The following is a 26464-nucleotide window of genomic DNA, read 5'->3' on the forward strand; positions in this document are numbered from 1 at the left end:
ATAAGTTAAATCTTCCAGTGCTTCAGAGTACTTTGTGGCAACAGAAAGGGAAAAAATATGGGAAACCATTTCAGTTTTTCAATTTGGAACCTGCTTTGCTGCAATTTTGAGACATGTTCTAAAGCACAGGTAATTGATCATAATGAAAAAAATGCATTAATGAAAGTAATTGACAAAAGCCAGTCCACCTGTCAAAGAAGAGAAGCCTTGAAAAGAAACGGCAGGCTTTTGAAGGTCAAGGCTCAGTGTGGTGTAATCCCTACCATCTGTGTTCAGGCTGGTGCTATTCTCAGACTGTCATATGCACTCTCTTCTTTGAAAATAATAGACAAGGGGAAAAAAGCTTACCCAACAGGGAGCCTAAATGTAGTTAGCTTTATAGAAAATGAAAAAGCACCACTGTATAAACTTAAGATGACCCTTAATTTTCTGTCCCCTTGACCTACACACGTCCACAATCAGTTTCAGAGCTGTAGTGGCACTGAGAATGAAAATAACTGAGCAACCAATAAAATGTAACAGTATAACAGCAAGATAGAATAGTAGGCAACCGTACCCAATGCAATCAGCCAAGCTTGGTATTGCCCTACAAACGCACTACAGTGATTAAGAAGTTTCACCCTTTCCTTCAGCTTTTGAAGGGAGTGTGGTTCTTGCTTTGAACCTACAAAAAGTCATAGACTCCTAAGCCAACACCAGAATTATAATCCTCAAAAGACTTGCTTGACTGCCACCCCTGGCTGCATCGCCCTTTTGGATGTTCAAGATGTCCTCTCCCTAAAGCTGTGCTTCTAGCCATTTCCAGACAGCGTGGGGAAGCTTGACACTTAACCCTTGCTTGTACAGTCCTATGGGATTCAGTGACTGGATACACATTCATATGCTGGATCTGCAGAGCTCAGAAAATACCCACTGGCTCACAGTCCATATGTACATGGCTAAAACAGACACCTTTGATATACAGCACCCTAATATAGTTACTTCTAAGAATAGGAAAAGCTGCCTTCAGTGTCCTATGTTTTCTGACCACTAATCACCAGATAACAGAGCAATTAGCCTCCTTAATACTTGGGTTTGCGTGTTGCTTGGACAGCTTAGAAAGTATGAATGAGAGTCATCTTCACCCACAAAATACTGTAGCTTGCTGATCAGGTCACTTTGTGTGGTCTGGAGTTCAAATCCCTCAGGCAGAGGAGGAAATTGAATTCAGGTTTCCCACACACTGACAGGATATATTAATCATGGAGTTATTATATTAAATAAGGGCATTAGCTCCTCCATGGTAAACGTGCTTTGAAATAAAAAGTTTAGAAATCCAACTCCAGAAGCTGGAATCAGAATTCCACATGTTGCATCCAAACATCCTCCTAATATCCAAACATAAAGTCCAATGAGGGACAACTTTTAAGATACAGGCTTGTTTCTTAGTACATCACATCAAAAGCAGATGCAGGTGCATGCTTTTTTTTTTATTATTCTTATTCTTCTGCTTTCAAATGTCCACACACCTCCCTCAGGGAGCCTGTTCTGGAAGGTTTTCCTGCCAGAAGATGGCCAGGTATCTGCAGTTTTAGTGATCTAGTATTTGGTCTCACACAGGCCCTTTAGGTTCCTTTGCTGACCTAGTCCAGGTTATTTCAGACAGAAAACTCAAGAGCATGAAAGGTTTTCAAAACCATTGCAAAATTCCAAAATTTTGTCATTTATTTTCAAAATACAATGGACACATGGAATCAGTAGGCTGTCACTATCTTGGAGACTTTTTTGTTTTAGACAGACTTTTTTTCTTTGAAAAAGGTTCATCTATTAAAATAATGATAAAGAAAATTTTATAGAGCTTTTTATTCCAAAGCGCTAGACCTATGAAACTACAAAGCATAACCAAACTGATCCCTCAGAAGTCATGTTGCATACACTTTGTGGGAAATGGTGTATATAGAAAGCTTGTCATTTCTATTACTTTTAAGCAATAAAAACTAGGATAGTATATCTAAAGAGCAGGTATAAATAATATATAAGTTATATATATTTTCCTTGCTCCTAAGAAACAAAACAAAACAAAACATTAAAAAAATAAAACATTAAAATTTCTGCCTCCATGCACAAAACCAGAACACACCACATACAACATCCCTCTGTTAAGTGCAGACTCCTGGGAAAACAGCCACAATAACAATAACATATAAAAAAATAATAGTGCTCCACAAATGTCTAATTAAAAATATTCTCCAGCTTTTTGAAAGAAACACATTTTATTTGCCATCATTAAGGTGACCTAACCACTAGGCTTCACCCTTCCCTGCCTGAATGATGTAATCAACACATGAAAATAAAATACAAGAGGAAAAGAACCATGCTCTTTGTCTCTCTGAGCTGTGACTGCCTGTCTTTCTAGATACATAATCACTTTTAAAATATACTTCAATTAATGATTCAAAAGACAAGCTGTTGACACTGTATCGTCTGTCAAAGTTTAGGTATAACTCCAGAGTATATGGAGAAGTTCAGAACTGGATCTAAACCGAAAGGTGCTTCCAGAGAATCTTCACTAAAACCTCTTGCTTGTTAGTCATGCCCACTCAAAATAAACATTTATCTTGCTATTTTTGGAACTACAACCTGAAGATGCACCCTCTGCTAATGGAATAAGACACTAACAAAACAGCTTGCTCAATGCAAGAAGGCAATCCTTCCTCTCACTTGCAGTAATTACCTTTTTCAATTAATTCCATTTCTTTACTTTTACCTTTATCTTTACCTTTACCTTTACTTTTACCTTTAATCTTTATCTTTATTGTACTGAAGCCATATATGCCAGGTAAGAGAAAATCAGGGAACCTGAAGCTGCTTTAACACATAGGAACACGTTTGAAATACAGTTCACAACTGCTTCTTTGGACAGCCATGGAGGACCTAATTTCTAAAGCTACATTAGATCATGCCACCTTTGACAAAATTAGAAATTGGTACAAAAAGCAAGAAGTGTTACCATGTCAAGGAATGCTGTTTCCTGTGGTAGTCACTGAAGAGCAACATGGGAGAAGAGACATGACAAAAACCCACGTGAGACTAGACTGAAATATCTTCATTTATATTCACTAAAGTTATATAAAGAAATTAAAACTTCCAAAAATAAAGAAATATTCTAAGAAAGTCATATGATCAGACTTACCTTTACTGATAAGAGGAAAGAAAATTAAAATAAAAGAAAAAAATAAAAAAGTAAAATTGAAATCTAAAATTGAGATGGAAATGCAATGAAGCCTCGGTATTCTGACGCTGCTGTGTCCAGTGGCAAAAAAGTTGAAAGAAACAGAGAGAAAGAAATGAGGAAGGAAAACCTAAAACCCAATGAAATTTTTATTAAAATGCAGAAAAAAATATTTTTTATTATAGACTGAAAAATAATCTTTTTTTGAAATTTCCAGAGTTTGGTATTTTATGCACTCTCTTGCCCATCTTACGGAGCACCTGAAAAAACAAAGTGTGAAAGAAGGAAAAACATTCACAGGGGGAGCATTTCTATGCAGAAAGAGTGAAATAAGCCAGATCACAAATGAAGGTACTAAGACAATAAAGATTTTCATTTGCAGTGAAGCTCATCATCCTTTAGAAAGAAAATCTGACTTCAGCAGAGAGTAGCATTCTCAGCTCACAATTCTAAGTAGTTTATGTCAATATTTTCTTTTTTATCCTCAGGGAAATATATTTTTTCTTCTACAAGTGTCAGCTCTAGTCAACATGCAGTAGGTGCAAAATTTGTGCATTACAGCATTATTGATATATTGCTACTACAATTTCTTCTATTTTAATTAACTTTACAGGAAAAAGAGCTGCTTTTTCCTCCTCTTTTATTTTTTGAAATAAAACATTTTATAAAATGAGCTAGCATCTCAAGGAGTAAAGATCATTCTACACCACGTGTGTGGGGCAGGGGTTGTTCTGAAGTATCACTTCTACATTTCAATTTGCCACTATTGTTTTGGCTCTCAACTCCCCTTCGCTTTTTTTCAAAGCCACTGGAGAGCAGGCAGGAGTCACGAGACAAGGCACTTGCTGAGAAGGACTGCACAGTCCCGTGCTCGGGCTGACAAGCTGGCAGTAGATATCTTTCATTCAGTACATCTCTATAAATTGCACAAAAAATGCCTGGGGAGGCTTGGTAATGAATACATCAACTTTTACCCTGCTCTGTAAAAACAGCTATAAGGAAATGATTTCTATGCTACAGAGGGGGTACACAGGCTGAAAAGAAAACACAGCACTTGCCAGAAAAATAAATGCCCTGCTCCATCAGTGAGATGAAGGAGAAAGATAAAGTATTCTGTTTATGCTACACCATCTCGGTTTAAGTAGACTATATACCCTTCCCCTTCTGACTAGGGGGGTTGGGGGGACAAACATCATTAACACAGGTACATACAGTTTCTAGTCTTCCATGCAATACTGCTCACCACTCAAGTGGAAACTGATTCAGGGAGTTCTCTCACTTAAGAAGAAAAGCTAGGAGAAATAAATGAGAAAAAAACTGTCATATGATATGTTGTTACCAGTCATAGTTACAAACCTAATTTGCAAAATATGGCACACAAAAATGAAGAATACTACAGGAAATCTCAGCTGGGAATTGTTCTTTTTTTTTTTTTTTCCTAATGTGTAAAGAAGTGAACAGATGACACCCAGTAAGAAAAAGGAGGAAGATAGAAAAGAAAAAACAATGTTCCCAAAATGTGGCTGGCTCTGGTATGTAGAGCTGTACTGATATGGTCAATATGCGTGCTGAGAAACATAAGTTGTATAACATGCTTCCCAACTTCTCCATACTTGTTATGGACTGTTGATTTCACTGCTGCACTTTGGCAAACCAAAGTTTGGCCCTGTCCCTGCAAAGGCCAGCAGGCGTGTGGAGCCCACTGCCATACGGAAGAGCTGCTGCTCTCGGAAATCCCCGATTCTGGTTAGTGCTTCCACCCAACAGCAGGAAGGACAGCAGTGTCTGAGCAGCCTGTGGTCTCAGCCTTGCTTCTCCTTCGTCAGGTACCAGTTTTTGTGCCACATTCTGCTGTTCCGAGAGTCTGAAGGAACTGGAAATGGGTGTTGTTGAGTTGGTTTGGAAACGGCAGGAGTTTTGTGCATTTCACTCTCTGGATTCTCTCATTTCTCTGCTAAAGTCCAATTCTTAATGAGCCATAGCTGAACTGACAACAAAAATAACCACACAGCCTGTGATTCAGTTTTGATTGAAACAGCTTTCTGAATTATTTTCATCACTTAGAATCCTTGTACAGACCAATGCAACAGAGATAGCCGAAGCATCTGAGACGGGGAATTACGTGTCCTGCCGGCCAGCCGGGCTGGATGGGCTGCTCCATTGTACATATTTATGGATTTGAGTTGAACCCTCAGGGTAAAAGTGAACAAAGAATATACTGTTTTTCTCCTAAAGCATCTGGGTGTAAGCCTTATTTTGCCAGCAACCATGGTGTTTATGGGCATGTTTTACTGGAAACCTGCTGCTTCTCACAACGTTTCCTGAGTGACTGTCTTAGTAAAACTGCATCTGGAAATGACGAGCACACAGCTGTAAATCTGAAAAGCAGTGTGCAGCCCTAATAGCTAGCAGCCACAGCACAGCTGTCCTGCTGAACATTGAAAAGATTTACAAAGACAAAGCAGAGCAATGAATACATTTCTGAGTGCTCTGTGATCACATTACACCTCTTCCTCTTGAAAGATTTTTTTTGTAGACATAGATGGGGCTATCACTGATCTTTGAGTTAATGCTTACCTGCCTAAGGCACCCAAAATTTCTGCCCTGCACCTACCTTCCAAAGCAAAGGCTAGTAGTGTGATACATCTTCTTTCTTTTTCATCAGAACTGGACCCATGAAAAGAGCAAGGCCATGAAAATGAGCCAGCTTAAAAAAAATAAATCTTGTTGTTACTCCAGTGTGCACCTTTTTGTGTTATACAAGGAGTGTTCGTCAAATGGTATCACCACAAAATAGATATGCAAGAAGAAGAGATAAAGAAGATTTGTACTTTTCATACTCATGTCTCCTAAGCTGTGAAGTCCTGAAACTCCTCTGGAATCTCAATCTACTGATGCTTTGAAGCGCAATTGCAAGGAAACAGTGGTGGGAGGGGAGCTATGATGACCACCAACACACGTTGCAGCAGTACTGACTCAGCTGACAAGGGGAAGCATCGCTCAGTTGGACCAGTCAGGGAGAACTTGGGGCTGGAGTCAAGGTTTTGGACAACGTAGCAAATTGCCCACATTGTATTGAAATATAGCTGCTCTCTTCAGTATAAAAAGGGAGACAATAAGTTATTCATTTAAAAAACCCTTTGAATACTAATATTAAATTAATAATAATATAAACCAATCTATTTTACACTCCTACGGTAAGGAGTTTTAAATTTTCATTAAAAATATTTTTCTTTCAAATGCTCTTCAGTTTTACTAAAAAATAAAATACTTGAAGATGCTAGAATCCTTAGACACCTCACTTGACCTACGAATTTTTGCAGTTCCTGCAAAAATTAGCACTTACACATATTAATATGTAGAGGTGTGTGTTTAAAACTTGGTGTTATTGGTTTTAAACTAGGAGGCTTGCTTAAAACTAGGTGTTAATTTTATGCATATAATTATATATATGTGTGTGTATGTACTTAAAGTGTGTGTGCTTCTGTGCTTGGTTTTGGATTTGCAATGGCAGAAAACCAAACACCAATTATTCACTAACACTTTCTTAAGGTAATGCTGGTGGGTGTGCAAGGTATTAAGGTATGTATGTGATTTGATCAGTTCCAGAAACAACCAAAGGATAAGGGACAACTCAAGAGTGTGGGTCTGGGACAACCTATGGAGTATGTGTCCCAATTTTAATTTTAAGATCTACCCAGTCATTAGGGAATTCCAGTGACCATACCTACTTCCTCTGTAGCCAACAGGAGAGAGACAGGATGAAAGAAGGATTTTTTTTTTCTTACTTAAACCTAAGCAAAAGTCTTGAGTTTGCTAATTTTGCATCTGACTATAAATTCATACCTACTGCAGGCTTGAGAAAAGGCTGAATAGAGTTTAGAAAATTCATCAAATATCTTTTCCTGCGAACCCAGATCTCTAGATTTCTAATGGTTGTTTCATAAAGACCAGCCAATGGCTTCATTAAATCAAATAAGCCTCCAGTCAGAACTTGCTTTCTATTTAGAAGCAAATATATTTTTCCTTTATAGATTAGACATTGTCCTCCTATGTCCCTGTTTACTCTTCATGTCTATCTATTCTCTGTTTCTGGCATTTTTCCCATTTTTGCAGTACTACTTGTTGCCCTTCTAAGCCCCCCTCAGGATGTCCCTATATGATTTGAAGTCAATGAAGAGGAAACTCTCACTTTGTGCCCACTTTGGGTACCTGTGGCTTGGGGAGGTGCCAAGGTTGGACTGGGCAACACCAGAAATGGTGGCAGCGCTCGCTCAGGAAGGGAATCAGGGCAGACGGGCTTGGCACAGGGTCCATGAGGCTTCAGTGGAGCTCGGCACAGCTTTGCTCCATGCTGTCATGGGCAATGCCATTGCAGGTTATGCTGTTACAGAGACATGGTCCTCTGCCCCCATCATGTCCAGGCACTTGCGCCATGGTAATTCTTCCACCCAAAAGCACTCCCATGATGTTACCACAAAGGACAGCAGGGGCTGCAGTGCACCCCCTGCCTCTGCTCCCCCAAGAGCTGCAGCACTTGTGGGGTAGCACAGCAGCAGCAGTCTGCCAGGGAAGCTGCAAGGTGCTCAGCTGAAAATGCAGAGCTCCCATTTTAAAATAATATAGGGGAATCAGGGTAAACGGGGCCCTTGAGAATCATAGCTCCAGGGAGAAAGAACTGAACTATCTGTTCTCCTTGACAGTTTATCTACTTCCTATAACAGGGAATCTATGTCCAGGCCCATAGGAAGCATAATCTTTTCTTTTTTTTTTTTCCTGGTTATAACCTTGACTTCGCCTTTAGATTTTAAAATAACAGCTATTTAGGATTTGGGAAGAGTCAGCAGCCCCCCCCTAAGTACCTATCAGGAGTAAATCCACTAAAATAATTTCCTATTAATCAGTCACAAAGTAGCTGTGTAGAGGCGGACATTTCTGCTTCTCTGCAATGCTGTTCCTTTGCTCTGGTCCTCAGTTAAACAGAGATGATAATGCTCCTCACTCAGCTTGTTTGAAGATTAAATTAGCTGCTATTAGTTCAGCTCTTTGAAGATGTACCCAAAGTGGTAAGTGCTAAGTATTATTAGGTGAATTCTAGTCATTAGGCCCTAAAGAAATTTTGTTGCTTTGCATTAGTGCTTGAGCCATGCAAAACCTTGGCTGCTGGTCTACTTGAGCACCCCGACCCCTGGGTCCCTCTCTGCTCAGCACTGCTAAATGCCAGATTATGAGTTTCTGTCCTTAAACAGAGTGACCTTACAGGCATTTAAAGGACCAGTCTGCAAACTGGCTTTAAAGAGTAGTAGTTGTTCTTCACAATTAAGAAAAGTTTCTCTGTCTCCTTTTTAACTGAACTTTAAAGAAGCAAATCATCTACACGATTTATTATTTTGATTTAATGACAAAAAAAAAATTCTCAGTCTGCCTTCAAATTTTTTTTAAAAAAGGGCAATTGGATTTTTCCTTTAAATTACTCCAGATTGGAAAGCATGTAACAGAGGTAAGATTTAGGTCCTTATTAAAGCCCTCTAGTGGTAGTTCCAGTTATACTATTTGTTAACATAGGAAATTGCCACATTACTAGACTATTTTATTTGGAATCTTTAACAGGAAATTAGACGCATCTGTCCTTAGAAGTAGGGAGAGGAAGAAGAGAAATTATTAGTAGCAAGATAAGTCTTTCAATATAGAAAAAATTGTCATTTAAATGTACAATGTAGTAGAAATTCTAAATGACAAATCATGTAAGCAGAAAAGGCAGCAAGTGTCACCCTAATCAAATTACAAGGTCTGTCCTCCAGGAACTGAAAACTGGTATGGACTGAGAAAGCTTCTGCAAAATTAAAGCTGCCCCAGTTCTCCTACATCCAGGGTCACAGTGTCTAAAACTCAGGATTTGACTATACAGGTGGATTGCTGTGGAGAAGTTGCCAATAAGCATGCTGTACCACCAACAGAGGTAAACAACCTCTTTCATTAATCAAGGCCATAAATCTGCCACTTTTCATCAGCCACTATATTGCCATTATGGTATTTCTTTCAGACTTCTTTCCTTCCTCTGTAAAGTTCTCTTTCAAAACAAATACACAAATGATACAGTCCAAGGCAGCAAAGAGAATAACACAGTAGTAGTTCAGTGGCAATACTGCTGAGATTAGAAAAAAAGATTAGGAAAAAAGACACCAAATCAGGTCAATAAAATCAGTATATGTAGAACAACTGTTATTTTCAGGTATATTACATAGTGGCTGCCTTTTGCTAAAAGAAACTCTGTAAAAATATTATATTTAATTTAAGCTTAAATCAGTTTTTAGGAAGCCAGACAACCTTACCGTTTGTTTCCTAAAAGCAATTTCAGGATATTAAAAAAAAAAATTTATAAGGAGGACCTGCCCAGAGTCTGTCAAATAACCAGCCTGTCTGCCTCAGGCCCCAGGCTAATAGACTCTATCTGTGTATTCTACATAGGGTTATACCTGAAGCTATCTCTGTTGTTAAATGGCTAAATAGAAGCTGAAGTGCCTGGCAGATCACTCAGCATTTCTTAAGAACATCTCTCCCAGAGTTCTCTTGGTGGGGGAAACCATTACTCTGATGGCTCTGAGTGTTTCTTCAGCACCTCCTCTTAACCATCTAGAGGATTTTCTGGAGCGCTTACCTCAATAAAGGTGCTTATTAGAAGTACTCTTTTCAAGAAAGTGTTCTGAGTGTGAAACAAGAATTATAATAGGCAGTCAAGAGATCCTTTGGGAAAGTGAGGCTGGTACTGAAAGAGACAGAATATTCTTGCTGAATAAAAGATTTTTATGAGGAATGTCAAAATTGTGCAACAAGAGACCACTTCCAGAAGGGGATAGTCTTTACCATGGGTACTTCACCATGACATTTCTCATATTCTGAGAGCTCTAAAGTGTCCAAATCATCTTTGGACTATCTCAGAAAAGCATTGAAGATATTTATTTGTATTGTATGACATTTTCTAAAATAATTTTTAAAAAGCCAAAACAATAGAGTGATCCCGATTAGTACAGTCATGAAAATTAGAATAATAAATGTATGTTGTTTTGTTCAATGTTATGGTATAAAACAAATAAGACTTAGAGTAAACAGTGAAATATGCATCACTTACTAGTAAGAGGTCCTCTGAAAGTTACACTTTGGAAAAAGGATGACCACTTGGTAATACACAGGCCATGTCCAATAAAAATGCACAATGAACACACTGTGTGGCTGAGTTTAATTTCCTGACTCTTATGGGACTTAAATCTCGACTTTAATAAGACTGCACTGTTGCACAACGGGAACCGTGAAGCAGTGTCATGCAATGGCTACAATGCAAGCTGAGTGCAGAAAATTACATTCTTTTCCTGGATCTACCATTGGCTTGCAAAATAATTTTGGACATATCACTTCTACGGCTCAATTTACTCCTTGATAAAAATGGGAATAACAATGGTTTCTCACCTTTGACATTCATGGATGAAAAGTGCTAAGTATTATTAATTATTATTAATTCATGAATTTATCAACCTCAAGCAGAGTTGTGACCTTGAAAATGGAGAAGTTCCAAGGAGTCTGAGAGGCTGCTGGGGAGATCATTAGCACTATTTCTCTTAACAGGCAAGCGCATGGATGCAATAGTGATGCTTGCAGGGCAGGAGAAGGTGAGGCAGCATGACACACTAGATAGCATCGTGGGTTTGATGCCTAGACAGACAGAATTATGAAAGCACAGCACTCAGTAAAGGTTGGAATGAGACCATTGCGTCTAGGTGGAAGGCCCGCTCCCCTCCTGGGAGATGCCAAGCAATGTTTTGAAAAACTCTCAATGCTCCAGCCCCATACCTTATGGAGCAGTTATAGCAATCAGTCACAACTATTGATTAGTGTGGCAGTACAAGGGAACTCACAGTAAAACCTACTTCTCAGTAAAGATCACTTGAGAATATTTTTCTCTTTCAAAGTATTAGAATGATCAAGAAAACTGAGGTGAGTGTTTTGTAAATCTTCACTAAAGCATTGCAAAACAGCCAATTCATCATTTGAGTTCTACAAATTCTCCCTAAGAACATTTTTCATATGGCAGTCAGCTTTAGTCCGTTGATATTTTGTAATTCTATATAAAAATAAGGCAATGCTTTGACTTATAAAAATATCCAGTGCTTTATTAACTTGCTTTTTTGCCTTAATAAAAGAATTGGAAAGCCCTGAGTGAGTTACAGCTAAGGGTTCTGCAGCTTTTCACCCTGCTCTACAATTTCCTTTATGTTCTTTTAGCCTATGTTAATTGTGCACCATCACTGTCATTTGAGCATCTGTCCCCTGCTGCACTGAATCACCAGAAAGCCGCTCTTCCAGTCCATCTGTGACAGCTCCAAACTCAGAGGAAACACTCTTTGTGGAAATGCTGATTCAATGTGGCAGGGGTAAGTGGGCTGGCAGAAGTGGCTTTGTGCATTTTAATAACTAACAAAAAGGGATGGGAATGACAGACAGGAATGAAACAGAGAATATAAATTCTCTCTTCTCAGCCAACCCAACATGCTTGTGCTTAGTTCATATTTTAAGGGGCTAGAAATTTATTTTGGACAACGAAAATTGCATGCATCTCATAAAATATGATCATACCAAATGTGCGTAGAGCAACTTACACATTTTGTATAACATATCTTAATATAGACATATACATTTTACCACATAAAAACACATAGTGTGCTCGAAAAGGTTTGCTTAGGGTTTTGTTGTTGTTGTTGTTGCTGTTTAGCCTTGTTTTTAATTGGAATTAATGATATGTAGTATATAGCTTGCCTAAGATTGGAGAATGCAAAGCAAGAAGCAGAAAAGATCAACTAAGCAAAATCCTTTTCAGTTACGCCACTATCAGTATCTGTATGGGTAAACAGATGTAAGTATATAACCTTTTGTACTACAGATTTATTCTTTAATCTGATATACACAATTTTTTTATCCAGCAAAGAACTACACTCTGTTATCTATTGTATAATCTTGCCAGGGTAAATATGAAATCTAGAGGTTAATATACAACACATTTCTTCTAACAGTCTTACATCATATTGCTGAAGCTACAAAGAAATTTTGGATATCAACCAGAAATTATAATACTGAAAGTAACCTATTTCTTTTCTTCTCTGTAATTTCTGAGCCTTCCTTACAGATTGGACTGAGACTTCAGCAACTTTCTTCACTCAAGTACAACAAATACATCACAATACTTAAGTGGAGCAGATACCAGCGGGACTCTCAGTTAAGAGCATTCTGCCTCATAGGGAAAATAGTGACCCTACGGATGATTCAGTTACAATGCAGCTGTGACTTACTGAATCCTAAAATACCCTTGTGCCCCGTCTTAAACTGCTGTTAAGTACTTATGTTCCATGTGGAGCTACTGACCAGCTCCACACGGAGGTGATCAAGCTAAGGGGTTACCTTAGCTATTTATTTTCTGCTTAGTCTCCTTGACATGAATGAGTTTAGGAACCTTTGAACAGAAAGAACATTGCAAGTGTGAGATATTAATATTTTCCTTTAATGAGCAAGCTTAAAAAGAAGTTGAAGAGAGTTACAATGTATTTTCTACTTTTTCCAATCTGTGCTTTTAGTGGCTTTGGAAAAAAAGATCTATCACCATCCCAGCAAAGAAAAGAAAAAGGAACAGCTTTTGTAATAATGGAAAATCACAAAGCCACATCAAAACTCCTCCTGACTTTTCCAAATTTGATTGGCAACATTTGACCAGCTCTAAAGAGAGTGTGTGCACCATAATTTTTAGCCTTTCAGTCTGAACTGTCTATAAAAGCTCACTTTAATTTAAAACATAAACAAATCTCTTATCTATCTTTCCTATTTTAGAAGTTCAATGCAAACATAACTTAATAACTAATATAGCAATAAAACTGCTGCAAGAAGAAATTTATAGTACATTAATCTCCAGATTCTGTATTTGGACTGGAAATGATTACATGATAATGGAGTAAATGCTTTGCTAAGTGAATACAAACTAAAATACTGTATATATCAAATGTGGACATACTGAAGAATAAATCTGCAATATGTTAATTTACAGCAAGAACTTTCTTAAATGAAACATTTTGAAATAATAAGTCCAGGGAAGTGAGCAGGCCATCATTAATGGGCAGGAAGTAAATTCAATGTGAATCTATTAAATGAGAGACAGCAAAGTTTTCCATTGAAAGCAGTGAAAAAGTATCTACTGTCTTCAAAGTTTCCCTCCACCAATATGAATCAACTCACTATTCAGCCTGGAGATATTCCCAAATTCATTAATGAAAATGGTCCAAATTGTGGGGTTACCTGAGCAGAGAAGACTGCAGAGTCTGTAGAAGTATTTCTTCCACAAGGAGGAGAGGGCAGGCAAAAGAACATTCCAAGAGAGTACTGGTCAGTCACGAAGCCACCCACTTGTCATGAAGGGACCTGAAAGTTTACAGTGGTTCACACATACACATTCCACTCCTACACTCACTATCCCACATTTAAAAGTCAAATGCAATATAAGACTTAGGCTGCAATGCACCATTCATCATTTTTATGAGAAAATATATGTAACTATACTAAGAAAAAATGTGGTTCGGCATGCAAAGTCCTAGTAACCTAGGTGTACACAAATAGAAGTCATCAGAGGTCAAGAGGAAACAAAATCCTTCCTGCCCAGTTTGCTGTAAGGCAGTATTAGCATTTAGCCATGGCCATTTCTATAGCTCCAAGTCAGCTGTAACCATCACAGGCTCATGAAGAGTTTGGGTAAGGGGGTCACTAGCAAATTTCTTATGCTCTTTTCTGTCCTTCTTCTCCAAAAACACTTCTATGCTAACTTAACTGGACATAAATAAATAAATAAAGGTAATTTCCACCCCCCTTTCCCTTCTTCCATTCCAATGATCTGCAGTTAAAATTAAACCAGGTTAAACTGCTGAAAAGATTTGTTCTATAAAACTGAAACAGGTGAAAATAGGCTCTTCTAAAATCAGAATTGATGGTGGCCCATGGAAAGAAATTGCAAATTATGATGGATAGACTTCTGAGCACAGTCTCATGCCTTTCTCTAAGGTACCCTGACAGAGAGGAGAAAAATTCCACTTTCCCAGTAATATGGATGCATGGCTTTGCCCTTGGCTGAGATCTCAGCATTTTGCTGTGAAAGACCAATATATACATAATTTAAAGTTAAGGTGCACTGTTCTGTTTGAGATTCTTGCGCATGATGAGATCAGGCTCTTGATTAAATAAGAATAACGCTGAACGCAGTACAAGGAAGAAGAAACAGTACTGCTGAACCAACAAATATTACCAAAGCATGTTTTACATCCTTATTTGTCTCATTTCCTACTAATTTATTTTTTTCCTTTGAAGGAAGCCATACTTTCTGGGACTGATACCATTCTGTCCTCCAAGAAGTCACATCTGTACAAAGGGAATGTAAAAAACTGTTTTGATTTTGAATTTTAGCTACTCACACTGAAAAGCCGTGAAGAATGAGATTGTGCTAGTTTACACGAATAAAGACCTCCCTACAATGTGTTAGAGTGGGTTACAAGGACATAGGCCCAAGCTTTTCAATGGGTTAAACATTGCTTCACTCAGTCTTACCCAAGTTCTCATTCTGAAAATTGGACTGTGCCATTTGCGTCATTTCGGCTATGCAACACCAAGTACGGCAACCTATTTTTATAAAACTAGATCTTTGTGACTAATGGCCATCTACCAAAACGAAATGCTCACTTCTACTGATAAGTGTATTGCAGGAATACACATAGCATTGTATTGGTTGGCAGATAATGTTTCCCAATTTGAGGAAACAGCTGGGAAAGAAGATTGTTGGACAGGTTTGAGAAGAACTGAACCGACAAGAGTAGCAAGAAAGGTGAGGAAACATCATGACCTCAACTCCACCCAAACCGCAGGCCACCCACATTCATTCTCCAATAGTTATGGATGAAATAGGGATTAACTCTTTCCAGTTTCTTTCTGCTCTCCTACCATGCCCATAAGCAGTGAACTATAGCTGCAGCTCCGACACAGGCTCAGTAAATACCCAGCCAAATCCTCTCCATCTCTCCCACACAGACCTCAGTAGATCTCTGAGAGCAAACTAGTCCTGCTGCAAGAAGGGCCATGTCGCTGCCTAGGCACATAGTGAAAAGGACACCAAGGTAAGAGAACAATCCCCAAAGCAACAACCAGAGAGTGAGTTTAAAAATAGATTCATTCTTTGGCTCACACACAAAGAAGAAAACAGAGGAATGAAAAGGTGCTAGTGAAATAAGAGCATGAAAATGGAAAAGGATGAAGGGCAAGAATGTAGAAATTCGGCAAAAATATAATAAAACTTTAGCCCCTGCCCCCCAACCTGTCAAGAAGAGCTCTTGGAAGCTTAGCTTTGGAAGTAAAGTCTAATAAGAATGCAAAATTTGAAATTATGAACCCAAGAGGGATATTATAGTCTTCAGTCAGTTTTCCAAGAAAGAAGTAAACTGAGAGAGAAATCTTGATTAGCATCCTAATGCCATGCTAGTGCTGGTATATGTATGAATAACTGAAACCGGACCTATACTCCATCTTCCTCTCCTCAGCTCTTTCCAGCTGCTTTTCTAAGTGTACTGTCACAATCCCTGGAGCAAGAGGTGCACTGTTATCCCTTTGATAGCACTCACATATTTCTTTTCTGCATTTTTTTTATAATACTACTTTAGGAAAGTTATTATGCTATGTAAACAGAAAATAGAGCTGAATGTGTCAAACAGATGATCCCTTTGGTGTCCAAATTTTTGCAAAATTTGCTACTATTTCTTTCTTTATAAGTGTCTTGTTTTGAATTCTTGAAAGAAAACCCTTTTACAAAAATCATGTACTGCACTCACCATTGACATCTTTTATCACAGAGCAGACTTAAGAAATCTGCAGTTAAAAAGAATAATTTACTAACCTGCCATGAACTGTTTATCGATTCCACCTGAACTGGAGTCACTATCAAGTCAGCACAAAGCTATTCTGTAGGTAAATTCATAGATGATGTGCTTTACTTAAGCCTGCATAGCACAGGATAAAACACCTAACCTATTTACATTTTTTTCTCCCTGTTGCTTTTCTTTTTATTTCCCTCCTCCCCCTTGGTTCAGCCTATTTGGAAAATAATTTCCAGTAATATAATTTGTGCATATTTGCACTTTTAGAAGTGATTCTTGGTATTCTGTGCTCAGGTGGGAGGAAATGAGTGATACAGATATTAAGAGTTCTTTAAGGTATCCAACTAATTTTTGAAAAATCTAGGCTAACCACAAGTGATTGTCAAGGACTTAGCACCCAAATAGTTCGTGTTACAGAGTCTTCAAAATGATCCTCCATTCCTTTCAAGCCACAAGGTCCCCATTGATTTAAGTTGCTCGGGATCAATCCTGTTAGGCTAAAGCATATGCCAAAAGTCTGTCAAAAACCAATAGACAGGACATTTGACAGCAACGCTTAATTCCTTGGATGAATGTGGGGGTTTACCTGACATAAATAAGAGTTATGCCTTCAGAGAGGGCATTTGTACTAAACCCTCCGGTAAGTATCAGCTAGACTCACTGTGAATTTTAGTTCTAAGCAACAAACTCTCAGCCACATTTGCACCTTCCCTCAGCTTTCCCATGCAATGCCAAGATCTTATTTCTTATATTGCCAAATTGTCTTTCATAAACTAGGGTGGGGCTAATTTAGCAAACTGTCCATCAGAAAGGTTTTGCAGAGTAAGTGAAGTTGCCTATAAAGTGATTTTTTGAACACGGCTTCATAAAAAATTTGAGAGGGGCAGAAAAAAACTTCAATGAAAAGAGCCATGTTTGTAAGAACATTTTCAATGTAAGAATGTTTTCAATGGCACATGGTGGCCAACAGCAACAGTAGCTGAGCCTGGGACACTGGTGCAGGGCAGACACAGCCTCGCTACTAATGACTGTAAGCCTATGATGAACACAGATTTGAGTGAGGAATTTGAGACTATAGCCATGGACCATTATTAGCTTTCATCAGCCCCTCTCTGGTTTATTCATGGAATCTGGATGGATCCCAGAGGCATGGTTTCTCAGCCCTCATTAGGCTTTGCAAAATGAGTCTCCCTTACTTGGAAATACCTACTTGGCAGTGATTCTCTCTTTTCTCTTTTCTTTCAGTGGGTGTTTTGTTGCAATATTCAGGGTTCGTATTGGGCCAGATCACTTTTCAGAAGGGCTGAACTACAGTCACAGCTTGCCTTTAATGGTGAAAGGAAGGCTGCTCATGACCTTATTTCTTACAGCTGCATGGATACACCAACTAAAAACATCTTCATAAACTGAAGTTCACATTCAAGCACCATGAAAAAACTCCATCAGGACCACCTTGTCACTGTCTGCCCTCACTCTGTCTTATACACGTACTGCACCAGACTCACTTGCTTGCAAAGTCAGTGACCTGTGAAAATGTTCCTGATCTTTCAAATATGAGCTCTGTTCCCTCAGCCCCTAATCAAACAGAAAGACCGTTTATGTAATGATCCATCCACAGAAGGCTTTTATTTAGAAAGCACAAACATGTGTGTCACTTTCTTCTCATAATACCTATCATACCAGCATGAAAGCAAATTCATGTGGATGAGCTGGCAAAGAAATAATCTTTTAAGTGGCTAGTCCAATGTTCAATTCACTTGAATTGGCCAGATAGGAGCATTCCCTTCTAAATTTGGGATGCTCAGTCTCCTGGCTCAAAAACCTCAGGTGGAGCTCAGCCAGAGCTGACTTGTGTGAGCAACGCAGCATCCAAAAAACATTGTTTTGCCTGCTAGAAAAACAGACCTACTGAAGTCAGGAATGCTTTCTGTTCTGAAAAATGGGCATCAGTAATGTGCCAGATGACAACCTTCTTTTGTTCGGATGCTGGCTTGTTGCCTTCAAGTGTTTAATGGAATTTTAAAGTAATTCCAAATTTTTCTAACTCTTCACATTTCGTTTATCAATTTTTTTCAACTTCAGGGGAGATTTGATTATTATACTCAGTAAAACTGCAAGGTGATTTCAACAGCAGCAGTTCTTTTCTATCTCACTCTTCATGCTTCGCTGACATAATCTGTACCACAAATCGTGCCATTATTGCATTTTTTCCTTCAGTTAGGCTAATTAAAGAAGTAGCTCTGGTGTGTTTATAATAGTAGCTTCTTTGCCTAAAGCAACAGTGAACAGAGGAAAAAAACAGATCAGTTAATTGACATTACTGACAGGAACTCTGAGGTTTAAACACCCATACATGAAGTTTTCATAAGTATTTTTTGTGTAGCAACTTTATTATTCCCTCAAGATTTTAAATTAGTTACTTACCAAAAGTTCGAGCTTTTGTTACTGTATGCTGGTCTTTTTTTATCTAGATAAAGGATAGACAAACGAAAAAACTATGATGTTAATAGGAGATTCAGTTGGCATGGACCATAACCTCAACCAGTGTTTAGAGTTCTACCTCATGGATGTCTTACAAAACAGGCAAAGCTTTCCAAATATTTAATACGAAATATTCCGTATAAATCAGTACTATGTCATAAGTGTGCAATATTTTGTTCCTTGTAAAACCAGTAACAATACTGCCAGCTAGCATCTTTAAGAAACATACAATTAGGGTTTCTTTTCTGTAGTATTCTGTTCAATATTGTAAAAATAAAAATTAATTATGTAAAGTGGACTTGAAAGACTATAAATATTACTATTAATTCTGGGATATTCCACTTTTCTGGTGGCAAGAATTAAGAGTTGGCAATTTGCTATATCTCAGTGGAAAGTTTGATATTGAACAGCTATCTTTAGGCAGTACCAAGAAAATCACTTGTTCTCAAGAAACTTTCCCTTCCATAAAACAGGGAACGAGTATGTTTCCATAGGAAAAGGAAGAGGAAATAAATGAGTGTCATACAAACCACCAAATGTTTCTGGTCAGACCTCAATTATTTTCAAAAGCTTCATGAGGTGGCAGTGGTTCTGTTTCAAATTAGGGAGATGTCCAAGCTGCATACATCAGATTGGGATCTGACTTCCTCAGAGCACAGGGATGCTGCAATCTCAGGCTGATTCAGTTTATTGTAGAAATAAAAAACATATGCGTAGATTTAACATGAATATAACCAGGGAATGCAGGTGTTTTGGAGTTTCATCTGAGCTCTTTTTGTGGGTAACTTCTAATTTGCCTCTTTCAAAACCACTGACTGGGCAAAGACTGTCTTGCCCAGCCATGACATCTTCTTTTCTATGAAGCCTAGATTTTCTACAACATATCTAAATCAGCTAGTTCTGAGTGTTGAAACTTACTGCTATCTCCAGAAAAAAAAATATTTTTCATTATTCTGTGATGTTGAATAGCTAGACTACTGCTAAACTCATTCATCAATCTACCCTAGATTTTAATATGAAGAGCCAGTTGTGCTGCCACCGAAATCCATGGTACAAGTCTTATTGATGGACATTGCTGGTTACAAAGGAATATACTGTACCTACAAGCAGAAATGCTTTAGAACCATTAGAAGCTCTGTACACACACATTTATATAATGTACAGCATTAATTTCTTAGCAGCGGTAGACATGAGTCTAAATATGGCCATGACCAAAGCCACACTGAATCAATAATAATAATAATAATAATAATGAATAAATCATTAACCTAGAACTTAATTATGAAAGTAATGCTTATGGAATTCTTGCAAGCAGGTTGTGAATTATTCAGATACACGCTCTAAAACAAGGAGTTTGTAGCATTGGCCAAATATTCTGAATTCAGGCTGTCTTAGGTTTTGACCAAATCAACCACATGGTTCATTGATTGAATGAGCATGCTAAAGCCTTTTCTATAAATCTTCCACAGACAAACATAATGTTAATATGGATTAGTTCATCCTAATTATTGGCATGAATTCCCTTTTTCTCTAAGCCTGGTATCAACCTTTAGAACTTTCCTATTTGCTATTCCAGTCCTTTGCAGACTGGATTTGGGGTTTTTCTTGGACAGACTTTAAATAAAGTCAAGTACTGTAATCCAAAATTTTCTCTTACCTGACTGCATGATGTATGACAGGAGAAAGATTGAGGTACCCCAGAACTGCCATTCTTCATTGTTCTCCCTCCTTTGTTTCCTCACCAGTCTTGTAATCCACAATAAAATCCCTATTGAGAACCTTTCTTATGCAGTTCACAAGTCCACCTCTGAAGTTTGTCTGAAGCTCTGGCTCAAAGAGCTAATTAGAGATCTTACCTTTTACAGCCTCCTATACCCTTTAGTTAGCTGATCCCTAATCAGCTTTGCCCATTTGAATTTTCCCCACATGCTTGATTCCATCTAAACTGACATTTTGTCAGGCTGCTCAGCTTCTTTACCAGTTGGTCTTGGTAGTTTGATCACATAGTCAAAATACAATTACTGTGCAGGCAAGAACTGCAACATTTCCACAGTGTACTTTCTCAAAAAAAATAGCATGGTTAGGAATACAGTCTTTGAAAACCTTTTTAGAAGGGGTGAGCTTTTCATATAATTAAAAAGTGAAAGGCAAGAAAATATTTTAAAAACAAACAAGAAAATACTTGTGAACTCATTTTTGGTTCAGAAAACATGAGTGGCTTTCAAATTACTACTCTTATACTTTCATCAAGACAGATCTAAAATTGGACTTTAGTGGAACAACTTATGTTCTTATACCTGTTTTTAGAGAAAGACAGTTTCTACCAGAATCATATATATGAGGAAAAACAATTAAAATATCAGCACACTTTTGTAGTCAGGTTTAGTTTTTCTTATTGATTGTCAGTATAGAATAGATCACAACTGAATTTATTTTTTCAAAACTGCTAAAAATTAACAACGCTCCCATTTCACTGAAATAGCCTCAGAAAATGTAAGTTAAAAATTTAGAGCAATTACTCTGCATCACTTCTGCAGAGAAATGAGATTAAACTGCCATTGAAATATTCATTATCCTTTATTTTTCAGACAAGGACAGACCTTTTAGACAATTGACTTCATCTATGCAGATTACTGACAAAGGATGCTAAAAGATCATTCTAAATGGTGTCCCCTCAGGCCATTTGGGCTTGAGTGGTCCTGTCCACAACTTATTTGCTATGGTCCACTGCTTTTAGGTAGATATGAATAAAGCTTTGTGCAAAGAACATATTAAGACATCTCTGCATGAACTTGCTTCACTTTTTTTGGACAGACATCATCTTTGTGGCAAAGGTCAAATGGGAAACATCTTGAAAAGAGCTATGGAAGCAATAAGGGACTGTGACTCTGCTCTTCCACTCAGCCATGAGAGACTGTACAAGAAGACATTGTAACTTATAAGTAAGTTCATGGTTCTTTTTTCCTTTGAGACTATTTATTTTAGAAACTAAGCCTTTGAAAACCCTCTTTTTTTTTCAGTTTGAATCATATCATTAAGAGGAGGAGTTGGAAGAACACTTAAAATGCTTTCACTGGAGTAACCTTCGTTAGTTGAGGGGAACGATCTGTGTTTACAAGAGGTGAAATACAGGTCTGAAACATAATCACAGAGAATGTATTAGTATTGGTAAATGACAGTTGTACTGAAAAATATCTTCCTGAGTTATATTTTATTATAGAAATCTGAGAGTTCAGGAGGCTTGATAATTTGTGAAGTTTATAATACTATAGTTTTATTCTCTTTTAGCATCAAAGAGAGATAGAAAAGAGACAAATAATTCCAAGTCTGACCAACACCACAAGTTTTACTAGAACATTATGTTATTTTTTATAGGTTAAAATCTTACTGATTGTCTTGATATGTCCTCATATCAATTCTGTTTCAGAACAATCAGTTGTTTTTCTATTAGAATAACTGTTACAATTCTGCACTCAGTTTCAGAAGAAACCGTCTGAACCTCATTGAGATAAGCAAGTAATAATATGTCACACTCAAAGCAATGTCATATTTATAGGAAAAATGCTGTTATTAAAGATATCAAAAAAAGGTCAGTTATAAAAAGAAAACGAACAGCATTTCCATCTCTAGCCTGCCTGAAATGTTAAAGGTAAGAAATGTTGTTAAGCACTTCGCGAAGCAGAAGAAAGTTGCTGTTGTGCTGACCACGTGCCCAAGGCTAAGGACATTTTGCAGTACAGTGTTGAGGGCCACACTCATGGTTCAGACCGAGAATGGCTGTGGAACAGACTCCTAGGTGACAGACTCTGCCCTCCCATGGCCAAGTATCACTAGCCTGGTTATCAGCTAGGGCTTAATTTGAAGGTTTAAATGTAACCAGCAGAACCCTGTTGTGCCAAATAATGGATAGGTTTAGAAACATCTGTATGTGTCTTCAGACAAAATCTTGGTATCACATGAGGGACAGGCAGCCATTGGAAAAAATAGGGGATAGACTTTTTTGTAATTTACATAATGTTAAATTTTGATACACTGTGGTAGTTAAGATTTCCATTTTGTAATGCAGAGAGAATATTGATTTACTTGATGTAATGTCAAACTACAGCTCTGTGAAATTTAGTATTTCTAGAAATATGTCAAGAAAATGCATTCATCAAAAAAATCAAGCTGAAAAAACATTATTTTCTGGCTTTTAAGATTCTGCATGTGCCAATAACTCAATAATTCAATAACATTTTTTCACAGTAAAAACCAGGATGTGCCTATTTAGTGCAATATGACCATAATGTTATCTAACAGAAGACCACAGAACACACGAAACATTTGTCTTACAGTCCCTAGGTGAATACATTATCATGTTTTTCTTGTCACTCAACACTGAGCATGTTAGATAACAACCTATAACAGAGTTGAATATAATGGCTTCTCCAGTCAATACTGGGACGAAGACTGAGATTTTACTAATGGGATCTGAGTAGCCAAATCCCTTGGGAAGTTCATATCAGCCTTTAAAGTTCAGCCAAGCAAAAAATTATGTCAACATAATTTTAATATTGGCAAACAGTCATTGCCTTCACTACCTTAAAATGAGAATTCTCACAAAGAAATGTATTTTTAATGGAATTTTTTTGAGAGAAACATCCTTTCCTCAATAAGTTTTTTTTAAAGAAAAACCTTCCCCGTTCGCCTAACAACACTTCAATATTTTCCATCTTCCCTCCTTTTTCTATCTTGCTAATAAAAGGAGAAGGGAAAAGAAACAAAACAAAAAAATTCTGAAATGATTTTGATTTTTTGAAACATTTAGCCCCAGTAAAGGCTTAAATGTGAAGAGGACTGGAGACTCTTACAGAGAGCAGGTTAGAGAAGAGGTTTACTGGCTGACTCACCACCTACATGACACCATTTCTGGGTGCATGAAGAAGCACTGATAGTAAGTTTTTGAAAGCTCTAGCAATGCAGAGGAAACCTGACAGCTTCACATCTGCCCCAGGTGTTCTTGCCAACATCTGCTTAACCCAAGACAAGTATGCTAAAGAATTATTCCCTCCATGGGTCTCATTTTATGGGAAAGGGAACACAGCTCTTCTGTTAAAATTTAGAGCGTCAGTCTGCCTGAGGCTGCACCACTACTCAGGTAGCAACTCTGATATGCAGTTAGTTCAAAAAGATTGCACATCCAGGCATTAACTACAGGCATCCATGAGGAACCAAACATCCTCCTCACCTCTTTGATCTAGTCCTTAAAAATAAGCAGGTGATGACTGGACAGTCGCACCTATTGTTGCCTTTCCTTATATAAAAATCAGTCAACTTAAACAGAATTAATCTGATAAACTAACTTTTATCCTCAACTTTTCTCATTCAATTAACTTGTAATAACTAAAACTATCAAGGCAGCTTAAAACCAATCAGGAATGATCTTTCATATACACTAACATCTGATTCTTGGGAAATGAACTGTAATTCTCCCGTTGAATCCATATACTGATAGAAGGCAAATATATGTGAAGAAGTTATTTTAAAAGTACCAAGGACATGAGACGAGAAGCATAAATTAATTTATGTGAATTTAAATGTCACTCTGCACAATGTAGCTCTCTTCTATTGATACATGTAATAACATCTTGCTATCAGTATTTTAATAATGCATAGATGTAGTAGCAGTTGTTAAACTTGAAAATTTTAAATTATTCATATAAGTTATTGTGAAAGTAAGCATCACTCAATAATCTGTACATATTTATATTTACTTTTCATATATAATATAGAAACAATAGTATTTATATTCTAATATATAAATATATACTAGAGTATATAAATCCCTACTTATTTGTATTTTTCTTGAGACCCCACCTTGAGTCTAGAAAAATACAGACACCTAATTGATGAAATGGTGTCTTCCTATAGGAGCTTACAGCATAAATGGACAAGGAGGACAAGGGATGGAAAAAAAAAATCATTTTTTTATCTGGAACTTAGACACTGAGGGAGTAAAAAATTTTCCCCACAAAAATCGCAAGAAGCCTCTGACAGAACTAAGAATCAAGGCAGAGCTCCTAAACTGCAGCCTTGTGCTTTAGCCACATGGCCAATAATGCCTGTAAAATAGTAAAGGTATAGTAGGAAACTATGTTGTTACTTAACGTTGGACATAGCAAAACTGTTCAGTAAGAAGGTGACTATGCTAATAAAAAGTGTGTTTCAAATATCTCTTTGTAAATCACGTTTTAATTTTTTTTTCCCCACTAACCTTCCTGAAGTTAACATATGGCTGACCTGTTATTGTTGATTATTTCTGTGTGAGAGAAAGAGAGAACAAAATAGATTCTAGATTGATGAAAAAAATAATTTGCCTGAAGACTGAATACCACAGGAAACAAGACTGTCTCTCAGAAATCCAAAAAACTTTGATTCTGGAGAAAAAAATAAAAATAAGATTCTGGAAAGTGGATGTACTCCATAACTGTCAGCTGTACCACACTATGGGTTAAAACTGAAATAGACACATTTATGACTAACCTTTTGACAAAATTAAATGCAGTTGTTAAAGCACTGCCTGGCTCATCTTTGGGTATGTTACATTTGAACTACATTGCTGAAATGCTATTCCAATCTATGGCATGTCTTATGGACATCATACAGATTAGACCATGCTAAAACATCACTGAAAAAGTGGTGAGTTGTACTAAAATAAGTAAACAGAAGCAGCCACTTCCCCGTCTTCCCTGTCACATACACACACATATTAAAAAAAAAAAGCACAAAGGAAAAAAAACCCTCCTTTTCTTCAGAAACTGCAATGCTAAAAAAATGAGAAAAGCTTAGTGGTGCAACAAATAAGGCTGTCCAAAGGGCTTTCACAGAGCAATATCCTCTTTCCAAGAGCAACATCGTAACATACAACAGGCAGGAGGGTCTTTGGGCCTCTGAACTACGCAGAAGGCTGTCATCATCTACCTGTACTGCATTATCCTACAGTTTACCTCTGCCTGTTCTCAATTCCCTGAAACAAAACTGACACCAGGGTGAGTGCCAGGGTCAGGTGCAGATGCCACATCACGTTGCTGCGTGGTGGCTAACATAAGATAAACAGGGTTTGAACAGGGGTTTGGGTCTAAGTGAGGTCACTTCCAGCCTATGCGTGAAAGAATCAACCAAACCTCTCCACTGACAAGGGTACAGTCAGACAGAAACCTGTGGTCTCAGAGAGGAGCACCCAGCGTGGCTATGTTGGGTGAAGGACTCTGCAAAAATCAAGTGAGGCACAGCTAGGCATGGAGGAACTGGGTAAGTAACTGAACAACATAGACAGTCCATTGCTGCAGCTGAGCTCCACATGCTGTTAAATCACATGTCCTCTATAGACAGGGCCTACAGCCAAGTCACATCTGAGAAAAGTCTCTGTCTAGCTTTCTCCTGACAAATCAGCCAGTTTGCTCCTCAGGCTTCTCCTGGCTTTGGCTGTATACCCTTGAAGCTCCCTGTACAGACTTTAAATCAGAGCAAAATTTTACTATCATGAAATGGAAAGAAGAAAATTACAGGAAGCATTAAAAGGCTGGGTGTAACCAAGCTTAAAATAATCTTTTTTCAGTTTAATTACTCTGCTGGTAGAATGTGTTACGCTGCCTCATTAGTACAGTGTTGAGCATATGAAAAAAGGCCCCCAAAACTACATGATAGAAGTGTAGGAGAAGAAAAATAGAAACCAGATGCTAAAAAAGGGTAGGAGTATAATTTGTGGCACTCTACAATTATCATCCATAGTCTTAAGTCTCACTTGCCTCACCAGGTCAGTGTAAAATGATTGTCGCTTATAAAAATC

This window comes from Phalacrocorax carbo, chromosome 7, assembly GCF_963921805.1.
Source record: "Phalacrocorax carbo chromosome 7, bPhaCar2.1, whole genome shotgun sequence".
NCBI classification, from domain to species: domain Eukaryota; kingdom Metazoa; phylum Chordata; class Aves; order Suliformes; family Phalacrocoracidae; genus Phalacrocorax; species Phalacrocorax carbo.